Raw genomic sequence first — 12,373 nt, 5'->3', positions numbered from 1 at the left:
TATATATATAAGTATAGATAAAAACTGTTGTACTTCATCAGAAACAAGATGCTGGTCCAGGCAGACCTGTGGCCTGTCCCAGTACAGCTGTGCTGGTGGAGCAGAAGGGATGAGGGAGCAGTTGGCTCTGAGCAGCCTCAGGCCTTGCCTTTCTCTCCACACTGCCTGCAGGCACAGGTGCTTGCCCTGCTGAAAGGTGCCTTGCCCACTGGGTGGTAGCAGCATAACTGTCAGACCAGATTCCTGAAGCAAGCAGATTAGCTTCTGAATCCAGGCATTAATTAAAAACATGTAATTGTGAGTTTCCTGATTTCCTCCTACCATCCTTGATGCTGATTGGAAAGGTAGAGGGAGGAAAAGAAATAGCAGCTTTAGAAGAATAAGGTTAGGTAAAAACCATCAGAAGTATTATTCCATCTTCCAGCCTGTGTGGATATTAGCAAAGATTTCAAAAAGATTAAGATCTTGACCTGCAGTTCTGCAGAAGACTAAGGGGTATGGCAGTGTGAGCCCAACAGACCTTTCTAGTTTGTGGATAACCTTAGCTTCTCATTACTAATGCTTTACTCTGTTTAGTAATGGGTGAATAGTAAGATCTTGGCCAACAGAAATAACTGTGCTTCAGTTTTAAAGCAGGAACATATTTATCACTTTTCTGGATCCAGTTAACATCTGGGTATTCAACTCTTAAGATTAATGTTTATAAGGTTGCCTGCCAGGTCTATCTTCATTTCTCCTACATGTCCTAATTGAGCAACAAAGAGTTATATAAGATTGGATTTTATTCTCTTAGTCAAAACAAGTATAGAAAAAAGTTCTTCATTTCCTGTGAACAGATCTGGCTCACTTAGTGTCTTCTCATGTCTTAATCCTAAGCTTACAGTGACCTTAAAGCTTGGCACTTGTTATTGTATGTATCCTGGGCTACCAACAACCAGCAGCAACCACAACATTCACTGCAGAATCAAAGCAAGTAAAAGGTTTCTCTTGCTGGTATTTTTAAAGAAGGAAAGAGACTATTTCAAGATTTTAAGAGCAATTCCTGTACTCAGAGAGATCTTCAAGTTTAAGTGAACTGGGAGAACTCACTAACAGTGACCCATTGATAAACCTAGAGAATGAAGTCCTGTTTCCATCCAAGCAGCAGATAGCCTGCACACTACAAGCTCTCCCACTTCCACCTCAATCTTGTTCTGACGTCATGTCTAGAGCCGAGCAAGTTGCTTAGTCTCCACGTCCGTTAAATCATACTATTCTTGGAATTAGATTTGTGCCTTCAGGCCTCAACCAATTCAAGATTCAGTTGTATGAAGCATTCATAACACGAGACAGTCCCTGCCCCAAAGAGTTTGCCATATAAATAGCACTTTCTGAGAGCAAAGAGCACACAGTCAAGCTTTGCATTTCTGTATCAGACCGTCCGCAAGGATGCTAATTACTGCCAGGATAACTATGGTTTTATGATGTGAAAATCTTGTCTATTGGGAATCAATCTCATATCCAGCAAAGCAGCCATCAGATGATAGTAACTATTTTTAGGCTACTCCTGACCTTTCAGAAAGTAAGGACTCTTCAAAAAGATGATTAAAATACTAAATGAATTATGCAGAGAGTTGAATAGTCTGAAGAAAATGTAACTTCATTTAGTCTTGCATAATGGCTTTGGTAACACGGTTAGATTCTTTTGGCCCACAACAGTCAGATTTTCCACTGAAGTGTTAGGATGTAAGTTGGACTGGTTATTGAGTAATAGAGAGGGCTTTCTTATTTGTGCAGACTTCCTAACCTTCAAGAGAACAAAGATTAATCAACAACATTGAAGAGGATGTTGTCATGAGATCCAGTCATAAGATTTGTAGGGACTCCTGCAGAGGCTGCAGACCTTAAAACTGGTTTGGAATAAAATCTGGGAGATGGGAGCACATAGAGAAAACATTTTCAAAATAAAGTCCAACATGGTTATTAAGGATGGAATCTAAGGAACTCACAGCTCTGTGGCACAGACAAGCACTCACATGTACCTGCACTGCAGTTGGTGTGGCTCCAAGAAAGCAGGGACCAGATTTCCAAAACTGTTTGAGATTGCTGACCTCACCCCACTCAACATCAAAATTTCCACTCTTAATGGGAGGAGATACACGCAGGTGCTGAGCAAGCTCTTGAAAAGTGCCTCACAGGATGTTTGGTAGGATTTCAAAAGGGGAGTGCTATGGTGTTCACATGCTCTCTCTGCCTGTGGCCACATTGAGCTGCTTGTGACAGTAGTTGCAGCTGAAGAGATCTTAGCAAACCCTCCTCATCAAAGACAGACCAGTGAAGCTCTGGAATTCCCTAACTAGGAAAGAAGCCCCCTCTCCAGACTTGTCACAAAACAGATCACCCTTCTCTGAGCTGCAAAATGCCTTTCACTGTGGCTTACTTAGGAGTTGGTACAGCACTGCCAAGGTGAGGAGCTGGGCAAGTACCAAGTCATGATCATGTTAGAAGATGCCTCCTTACCTCATGACAAAATTATTACTTACCTACCAGGCACATAGAAGTTCTGAATCACCTAAGTATTGAAATGTTTGAAGCTTTGCTGCCAGAGTTTTCAAAACAAGGGATAAAGGAAACAAGTAGCCAGTGGGAACCATAAAAATGAAGGAGCTGAATTTAGAAGGATTAGCTGTCTAGGTAACTTGGGGCGAGAAAGAATCAGGGAAAGCTAGAAGCAGTTGGCTTGTAGAGCTGATTGAAAAGCAAGTTCCTGATGGGGAACCAATGGAAATAGTCATAGGACTAAAAGGCTGGGCTGGATGCAGTGGAGATGGTGCTCCAGCTTGTTCTGCTGCAGTAAGAACAGGTAGGTCCAGACCTGCATGTTGTGCCCAAAAGCAGCACGAGCAGATCAGCCAAAGACTAGAGGTCCTGTTTTCTCAGCTACCCCTAATACAAGTGAATGTGGCACAGGAAAGAATGGTAAAGGCAAGCAAGTGTTGTGTGGGGGATGTTTTGCTGAGTTTTCCATGGGCTGTCAGCAGCAATTTGGGCACATCACAGTAGCCAGAGGGAAAAAAATATGAAAAAAAATAGGAGAAAACCAAAAACCACAGGCCAAGCTGAAGGCAAAGCAGTGAGGGCTGAGCACAACAGCCTGCAAAGGGCACCCCTGAGTAGCTGCAAATCACAAGAATACATGTGAAGAATTAAGAGTTGCCTCTGCAGGATCCAGTGGCTGGGGACATGAAGGTGCACAAGGGGGAAGGGAAGCAGAACCAGGCTCTGTGCCAACCCTGATAACCAAGGGGACCAGAGGAAGGAAACCACAAAGCACTGCAGTAAACACAGGGATTAGGAGAGGGGTAGATGAACCAGTCAGACAAAGTAACTGACCCAAAACTCTCTTCGCAAAACTCAGATAAGATTTATGTTTTAAAAATATCCAGTGCTCTCCTCTCCTCCCACTTCCTATACAATTTTTTTTAACACTTTCTGGTTTTGGCCAGGAATGGGTAAGAAAGTGCCAGGATACTGCTAGGAAATCTGTCTGTTCTCACAGTGTTTCTGGCCCAATCAGGAGCAGGAGGGAGCTGGACTCTCAAGAGAGAGTCTGTTTCCATTTAATTTCCAGGCCAGTTTTGCAGACTTACAAGGTCAGGGTAAGGTGCCAGACTTCTGGGTGCTGCTGCAAAAAACCTTGAGCCCTCGGAAACTTGTTTCTTCTCAGCAGTCAGGAGAAACATAAACACAAAGGGAAGAGACTTGAGGAAACCATAGGGTCATATTAGAAAACACAAAAGTTTAGAGCCTCCCATGCCACCATGTTTTTCAAACCACCCCTTTCTTCCTGAGGCCAGGTCTCTGTTTTGTGAGAAAAGCTGCATAAGCTTATTTAAAGCATTAAGGACAACTTCTGGTTTACACAGTACCTAGCAGAGATTAAATACAAATTATTTCATTAACTGTTTAGCGTTTCTTCTAGTTCTGTACTTTACACTTAAAAAAAAATAAATGGGAGAAACATTTCTCATTGTGAGTAGGGAGATGTAGGTAACATCTGGTTAAAATGTTAAAAGATGCCAGAGGGTTTCCCTGGTGAGGGGCCCTTGCAGCCTATTCACTTACTTACTAGAATTCCCTGGGGTAGCTGGGGGTGTTTTGGAGAGGCCAGAGAGGAAAAATGTTCAGGGGCTGATGACTGAAAGGCAGAAAAAGCCTCCCTGAGAGCAAGCAGAAGTAAAAGCAAAGCCTTGTGGGAACTGTCAGCGTAGGTGTAACTTGCTAGGTTTGGTTTTTCCCCTCCTCCCGTGGCAGCAGAGCCTGCATCAGTGTGGTTCTTTTAGCTCTCATCAGGCACTATTCTGGTTGTGCAACTCAGCTCCACGGACTAGCCCTGACAAAAGCTTCAAGAGCTTTGTGATGACTCGAAGTGTCACTAAGCAAATGGGCAAACGGTGCTGAACCTGTCACTCAAAGGGCTCGTAGAGTCAGCACAAGAATTTGTCTGGCTTTTCATGAGCACTTCCCTGGGGTTAAATTCTCAGCCCTTTTGAATATATTTATTTTCTTTCAGCATACCAAAGAAACCACTCATTTAGCAACATTTGCTTAAAAAAAACCTCAACCCATCCATAATCAAAGACAAACCATATTTTCTGGAATTCTGGGGAGGGAAGAAGGAAGGATCCATATTTTAGATATTTGAAAGAAAATGTCAGCTTACCTCTAGATGCTGTTCAGACCTTTATTTTCAGATTTTTGTTCTAATGAAAGAAAGTTACTTCAGCCCAACTCTTTCTCTGCTGCCAGCACCACTTTCATACAGTCCAGAGGAAGCTACACCTATCCCCACTCTGTTTACATAACTGGCACATCCAAAGCAGAAGGATTGCAGCAAGATGTCCCATACCAGGCACAGAGCTAGCAAGAGACAGAAAAACAGGATATAAAAGCAGCTGCTTGACTTAAGGTAAGTGATGGCCACACATGACAGATACAAACCAAATTTTAGTAACTCCAAAATACTCCGCAGCAAAAGTGAATTCAGAATGAACATATCTTAATGCAAGCTCACACTGAGCTTAGCAAAAGACACTGGGTAGAAATAGGATTTGTCTTTCCTAATATTGTTCTAGAGCATATGTAAGAAACAAATATCACACTTCCCACCTCCGACTCAAGCAGAAATAGGAATTTCTCAATCCAACTGTATGTTTCAGAGACTTTCCAAAATTTGAGAATTCTTCCAACAGGAGAAACTTCTTTGTAGGTACAACCAGACCTAACAGATGTTCACATTTACACCTGCTTTCCTCACTTTCCTCACTATATGCATTTTAAAAAATGTTTATTTAGGAATTCTGTCCCCTTCCATCTCCCACGAAGATTGGCATCTAAGACCTTCTATGGTCCAGCAGGTCTTGCAAAGCCTGTCTTTTGTGAAAGACATGGGCATGGGTAGCAAGGGCTTACACACAAATGCAAGGAGCTGCTTTTGGAGATATCCTTGCAGGGATTCAAAACCTGACTGTGTATGGTCTTGGGCAACCTCCTCCAGCTGACCATGCCTGAGCAGGGGGGTTGGACTAGGTGACATCCAGAGGTCACTTCTAACCTCAGCCATTCTGTGATTCTCTAGCTACAAGCCCAGGGCTGTGGGTGACAGAAAGAAGCAGAAATGGGGACATGCATTTTACCCACACTGAAATTTTATCACACTCTCCTGTCCTCATTTGCCTCTGCACAATCCCATGACCGTTTCCCCAGTTTTCCCTGCTGTGATGACCAGTCACTTCATTCCCTTTCCTTTCTACAGTGGTATCCTGTAAGTGAACCTTGAAGACAGGTTTGTAACAATTCACCATGAGTTTCTACTCAGACATGGTAAGCAAAGTAAAAACAGTTGGGATTTTGTCAGTCAAGACATTTTGGACATACCCATGGGGAAACTGTCAGGAAGGAAACACTGAAAAGCTAAGCAACAGACATGCTGCTTAAAATACAGACATCCATGTCTCCCATACCTCTCCCAAACTGGGACTTTCTTTCCTAGAAGACATACCATAGTTATTTTTAAGAATCTAGGAGAGATGTGAAAAACAAGCTCATCGTGAGAGACAAGGTGCAACCTTGATGGTGAAGCAGCTACATATTTCCAGTTGCCAGCTATATGAGATCATCTCCCCAGACCTGTTTTAAATCACACAAATAATAAAAAACCCTTCAAGTTTTAATAAAAAGTAGTAGATATTATACATATGCTTGCTTTATCTACAGAGTTATTAGAATCAGAAACAAAGGAAGAGTGAGGGCTATACATTAGTGGATAGTACAAGGCAATGGAAATGTTGGCCATTAATTTTCAGCACTGCAGAGACTGTAGGAAACAAGGGCACAAATGGATATCAAAAAACACCACCACAAAAGACATGTAATTTTATAACTCTAAGCTTAAAAAATGTGTTCTAATATTAGTTAAAGTAGTCATAACATGCATAAATGCTAAAAGGCCCAGAGCTGGGAGAGGAACCAAGGATGAACCATCTGATGGTGCTCATTATATAAGGTGTTATCCACTGTCTCAGAGGAAAGCATTTTAAAACCCTCTAAAGACACAGAGCCTTTTCTAAAAACAACTCTTGAACATCAGCATCTTGTTTTGAGATTATTCAAACAGCAGTATCTTCTACCATCCACTCACTTCTGGGGAGAAGGGCAACTACACACTGTATAAAAATACATGACCTCTCTGATGTTATATGCTGCCACATAATGACCAGAATCACACAACTGGCCTAATGTTAGAATGATTTGGTTACATTCAAGCATTGTGGGTTTTAACACTGGCAGAAATACTCAGGGCCTCCGATCAGCACAATTTTAAGTCCTAACCAGTAATTGTAAATTAAGATTCTGAATGTTATTTGGTCACCCCCATAAATTCCTTAGCACTGTCATACTTATTTCAGTGCACTGAGCCTTAACCTAATGACTACCCTTAGTGATTCAAGAGTGGAGTTTATGTTTGTAGGTGCTGAACTTGAAGGAGTCTCTGAACAAAAGGCATAAAACAGATTCATAATGCATCTAACAATCCACTGGGGAACTCAAACACTAATACTTTAGACAGCCATGCAGCTTAAGGCTTCAGAAGATAAAATACCCTCATTATTAAACAGCCCATTCTTCCCCAAAATTTTACATCACAGACTGAAAAACATTTTGGCTAGTTCAAAAATATATCTGTCTAGAAAAGGAAGAGTTAATGGACACAGCAGATGATGGAGAGTTTCCCCAGCCTTCCTCCAACCCGAAGGCTGCTGGGCCATGAGAGCAGCAGCTGCAGACTCCCAGCTCAGCTGTCACATTACATGTCGGGACACAAGGAACTCTCTTGGCCCAACAGCTGTCTCCTGTAATGGATTGCCCAGGTCACTGCTTCCACACATCATCAGTTTCTCCCTGCTCAAATTCTCTTTGCACACTTCTAGTTCCAATCTGCCCTGGGGATAGAGGAATGGTCCAGTTCCGGACTCCTTCTGCTGGGGTGAGGAACAGGATGGTTTTGTTCTGACATTCAGGCTGGGAAACAGATAATCCTGTGAGGGAGTTGAACTGGTCACAGTGTGAAGCTTTCAGAGAGAGCAGTTATAATTTCATAACAAACTTCTAAATAAATATGTTAAACACGTGCCTGAGTCACAGACTCCTCTCTGAAGGATACCACAGATAACCATCTTCCTAAGCAGATTTTGACTTCCTTTAGTGGAAACAAAATATGGTGGATAAGTGCTGAGACGTGTCTATAAGTGAACTCATATTCAGAAGTGAGGCTCTTATCTGTTCAATCTTCTCGCTGCGATAGGAGTGGGGTAAGCAAAGCCAAGGTTAGATACTGTTCAGCTCACAATAGCAGCATGTGGTGCCTTTCAGAGCATGAATGCCAGTTTTTTACTGCAGGTGCTCTTGTGGTGTGGCCACGGGAGGAAAGCGATAACTGACATCCTTTTCCATTCAATTTACAGTCAAAAGAGTGTTTGTAATTTAGCAGTTGACTGGCTGAAGCTCAGCCCATATGGTAGCTGTTGTTCAGCAAAGGAAAAAAAAAAGTACAGTACTTAAACCGGAAAGAACAGGCAGTCTGTGCATCAACTCCAAGCTTCAAGGGGGTTCTGGCCCACTTTCATTCATATTTAAATGTACACGTTCACACTGGGGACAGGGACACCGAGCCACATTTCCTAATATTGCAAATTACTGCTTCACTTTAGGTCTTGTGTGTTATATACAAAGAGGAAAAAAGTGAATGCAGATTTGCATCAGTGTCCCATGAGGAATGCTGAACATTAGAAGCAAAACCAGCTGGAAAATACATAAAGAGCACAACACAGACTAGAGTCTGGTTCTTTTTTTCAGAGTATTTCTCTCCCATTTGCCTTCTGATCGCAGCTCTAAGAGGCCCTGAAGTCACTGTCTACAGCACATAATTCTGAACACAAAGAAAATAAAGACAAACTGCACAGATCATTTTAAATACATCTACGAGGTGAAATGTAATTCTGAATGGAAATGTCTGGACTTAGGAGAAAAAAAAATCAGTGTTTCTTTCCTCTCAATCTCTTTAGGAAAAGATAGACTGTTACTAGTATTTCCTTAAAAAGATTAAAAAAAGTTTAAAATGGCAAATACCTCCCATGGACTCTTATGGAGAAAACAATACTTCAAACCAACTGAGAGAATGTCATTAAAAACAAAACCAGTAGAATGACGATTTCAGGTTAGTTTTAGCCTGGGGGGAGGACTGCAAAATAAATGATCAATGCAGGGTGCACTGGCTGCTTGCAAACAACATGCAGTCTTGCTGGTCTTTTGACTTACATTCTACAGCTATGGAGCTTCCCAAGGAAACAAGGAATAAAGGAGAATGGGTGAAGAGAAAAAGCAGGAAACTGGAAGGAAGGAAAGGAAAAAGGACAAAGCTGATCTTTTTCACACTTGGATTTCAGTACTCCAGCCACGATTTTTAAAACATTTATGGTATCCCTGGGGACCTGGAACTGATACATGACTCAAAGGGGAGATGTGGTTATTAAAACTGTGATTAGCAATCACAAGTGCAGGGCTTGTGAAATTATGCTTTTCCTGTGCAAATGCATCCCAGAGATAGGAGGTTCATGGAAATTGCATTCGCACATCGCTGTACACATTGGCAGCTACTGCCAAGCAGCTTTTGGCCATTTGCCCTTTAGTTTAGGACACAGATCAGATTGACAAGCCAAAAAGGACATGTGTCAGCCTGAAATAAAACCAATCAAAAATAATTTCTGCATTCTTCCAACTAGTTCCCAAACAATCCAGTGTGTGTACCTCGCAATCATATCTTCTTAGGAACTGTTTTCTCTTCCTCTTGTGTGTGAAAAGCCACACAAACATAACAGGAAACTGTCTGAACATGCAGGACAAATAGTGAAAGTGACTGTACACAAATTGCATTCAGACACAGAAGTGATCTGAAGACACTGCCCTGATTTGCTTGATTTTTAATGGCATTATATGTGGCATTGATTAGGCATCAGAAATTAATACCAATGACATGGAAGACCCATATGGCTCAAAGGGTGAAATGCACACAAGTCAACACATGGAAGAACTGACAAAAGAAAGAGGTTTTCTCTGCTTCAACCCAGCAATAGGCTGTGGCAAGAATGTTCAGTTCTTCAGGCTCCTCACATTCTTGCAATCTCACACCCCCTGCAACACCCTGGATGCCAACATGAAGGTGTTTACTAGAGAAGCTGACAGGCACCATTCAGAGGTATTTTAAAGACCCATTTGCAAGAAGCTCCACCAAACCCCTGCTGTGTTAAATGAGAAAATTGTCTTTGCAGGTTCATGCAAAATTGGCTTTTTCTAGAAATAAATGTCATTTGTTGTGGCTAAACTGATACATTTTGATTTTTTGCAGTGTTTCTGCAATTTAAAAGTTGGTCACTCTGGAAAAGCATTTTCCTTTGCTGTTATATTTCAGGCTGATTAATAAAGCTATTTAGATTACAGAACTAAAAGACAACACAAGTTACAGCTCAGGTAGATGTAGCTGTGCATACTGTATGGGTTGGCATATAATGGACACATTAGGAACATAAATGGAGGCTCTAAGTATCCAAATTCACTACCTTTAAAAAGCAGTTTTGAGCAGCTAAAAGTTAGTTACACATCTAACAATATTAATATAAGCATTCTGTTATTCTATCCTGTATTTCTCCAGCTTTTATTACCAAGGCCAGGAGTCACCATTAGTGATTTATGGTCTGTAAAAAGGATGATGTCATTGAAATGTGAAGAAGGTCAGAATCCCCAAAGAGAAATTATCTTAACAACAGAGTGAGATCATTCCATACACTTATCTGCTCCAAGGGGCAATAATCAAACAGACCTACATGTGAAGCCCAAGCTGAGCATTAGATAAAAGCTACAGAGGCAGTACTTTCCCAATGTAAGGCAGCAGAGTGCTGTAGATTTTGCTTTGAGTTTCACTCATGAAAAAAAGCTTACTCTGCAAGGGTCCCAATCCTTTTTTTTTCCTAAAACATTATATAGAAAATGTTGTAGGCACATGTGAATAGAAGACCTGGTTCCATTTCAAATAGAAGCACTGATATCTACATGGAATTAAATAATGGGGCTCATTAAAAAAGGAGAGTTTGCCTTTGACCTTTCATGTGAAGTTTAATATACAGCTCTTCCCTGCACTAAAATTCTACAGGCTGGTTAAGATCCCAATCTGCATCAAGAATAAAATCCTCCATAGGCCCTCAACAAGAATAAATCAGTTTAACTTTACTGATCTCAATGAACTACAATAGTAGCTAACTAAAGTTAGCTACCAAGACAAGAAAATGGCACAAGTTTATACTATCTGAGAAAACATCCACATTTTTGTTAGTCTTCCTTTTGCAACATTTTCCCATGGCTATGGGGGGTGGAGGTTGCTGTGTGGCAGTAAAAATAAAATGTCTCTGCAGAACAGGGAATGCTGCTAATCATCTGTAATAGGAATGAGAAATTCATCAAAGAAAAAAAAGTTTTTAAAAATCAGGAGTTTGTAACCAAGGTCTCCTGTTATTTAGAAATGGTAACTGTTGTTAGGTCACCTCTTCCATCTCCAATAAACATAAACTGTCAAAGTTCAGTGCTTCTGAAGTGAAAAAGATGTCCTATCCAGAATGTTTAATGAAGAATTGCAATTGTGCTCCCACATGAGCTAACCAGCTTCCTGGATGTGGGTGTTCATTTCAACTTCTAAGAGGACATCAAAACACATTCACATGAATATAGATCTTTGCTTCCGCTGGGTGATCTAAACACATCTTACAGCTGTGGAGAAGGATTTTCTCAGTATTCAGAACATCCTTAAGAAAAGGAATTATTCACTTATTACTTTCTCTTTATACACATCAATAAAATCAGACCTGCCTCTGAACCCCTATATTCTCCTAGCAGCAACTTTCATCCTCCTTCTGTCTGTTCTGTGCCTGAACTCTAATACTTCTGCCTGACAAACATTTCAGGGCACATTGTGAGTTTACAGTGAATGCTCAGTGGTAGACAAGCTTCACACCTATGCCCACCTGATGCCATCACATATCCCAGCACAGCCCACCGAGTTTGTAAAATCAGGTCTTTCCATCACTGGTGAATGTGGATGTGCTGGAAGAATGACCATCATGAGGAAAAAGACTCTTCTAAAGAAACCTGCTGCCTCTGGGTGTTCCTTCTAGAAGGCTAGGATAAGTTTTATTTTAAACAAGCAAACAACACCCCAGGCTGTGTCTTCAGCAGGCAGTGCTGAGCACAAAAACTCAGTTTCGGACTTCTTTCCTGGGGTAGGTAAATGTTTGCTCACTTTGCAGATCATCTGTGTGGGTGAAGGCCAATGATGCAGCTCTATCAGCTGATCTCGGGAATGTGATCCATTAAAGAACCATCCTGCCCTGAGGGACCCGACAGAGTGGATGTATGGAAGGCTGTATGAATTAATGCTGCATAAACCGGTAATGACTTCTGATTAGATAATACATCCCTGAGCAATCAGAACAGAAAAAACACCCCAGATTTTGCAACCAGTTCCTCCACTGCTACACAATTCCCAAATCATTCATTTCCCTTCCCGCAAATATGCATTTTGCTTTTTAAACAACATTGTACAGCAAAACATGTAGTGTTCAAAAAGGCATTTGCCAGGCCAGAAAGAAAAGAGAAAAATATGTTTTTTGATAATTTGATGAGTTCTTGAAATGTTCTCCCCTATTTTTACATCTCAAAGGAAAAGCAGCATGGTCTTTGGGAGTGCCATTAAGTCAGTGCTGAATATCATCACCAAGAAGTTTGATGT

This window comes from Acanthisitta chloris, unplaced genomic scaffold (genome assembly GCF_000695815.1).
Source record: "Acanthisitta chloris isolate BGI_N310 unplaced genomic scaffold, ASM69581v1 scaffold41051, whole genome shotgun sequence".
Taxonomy (NCBI): domain Eukaryota; kingdom Metazoa; phylum Chordata; class Aves; order Passeriformes; family Acanthisittidae; genus Acanthisitta; species Acanthisitta chloris.
The sequence above is the reverse complement of the archived record's forward strand: the minus strand, read 5'-3'. Positions refer to the sequence as shown.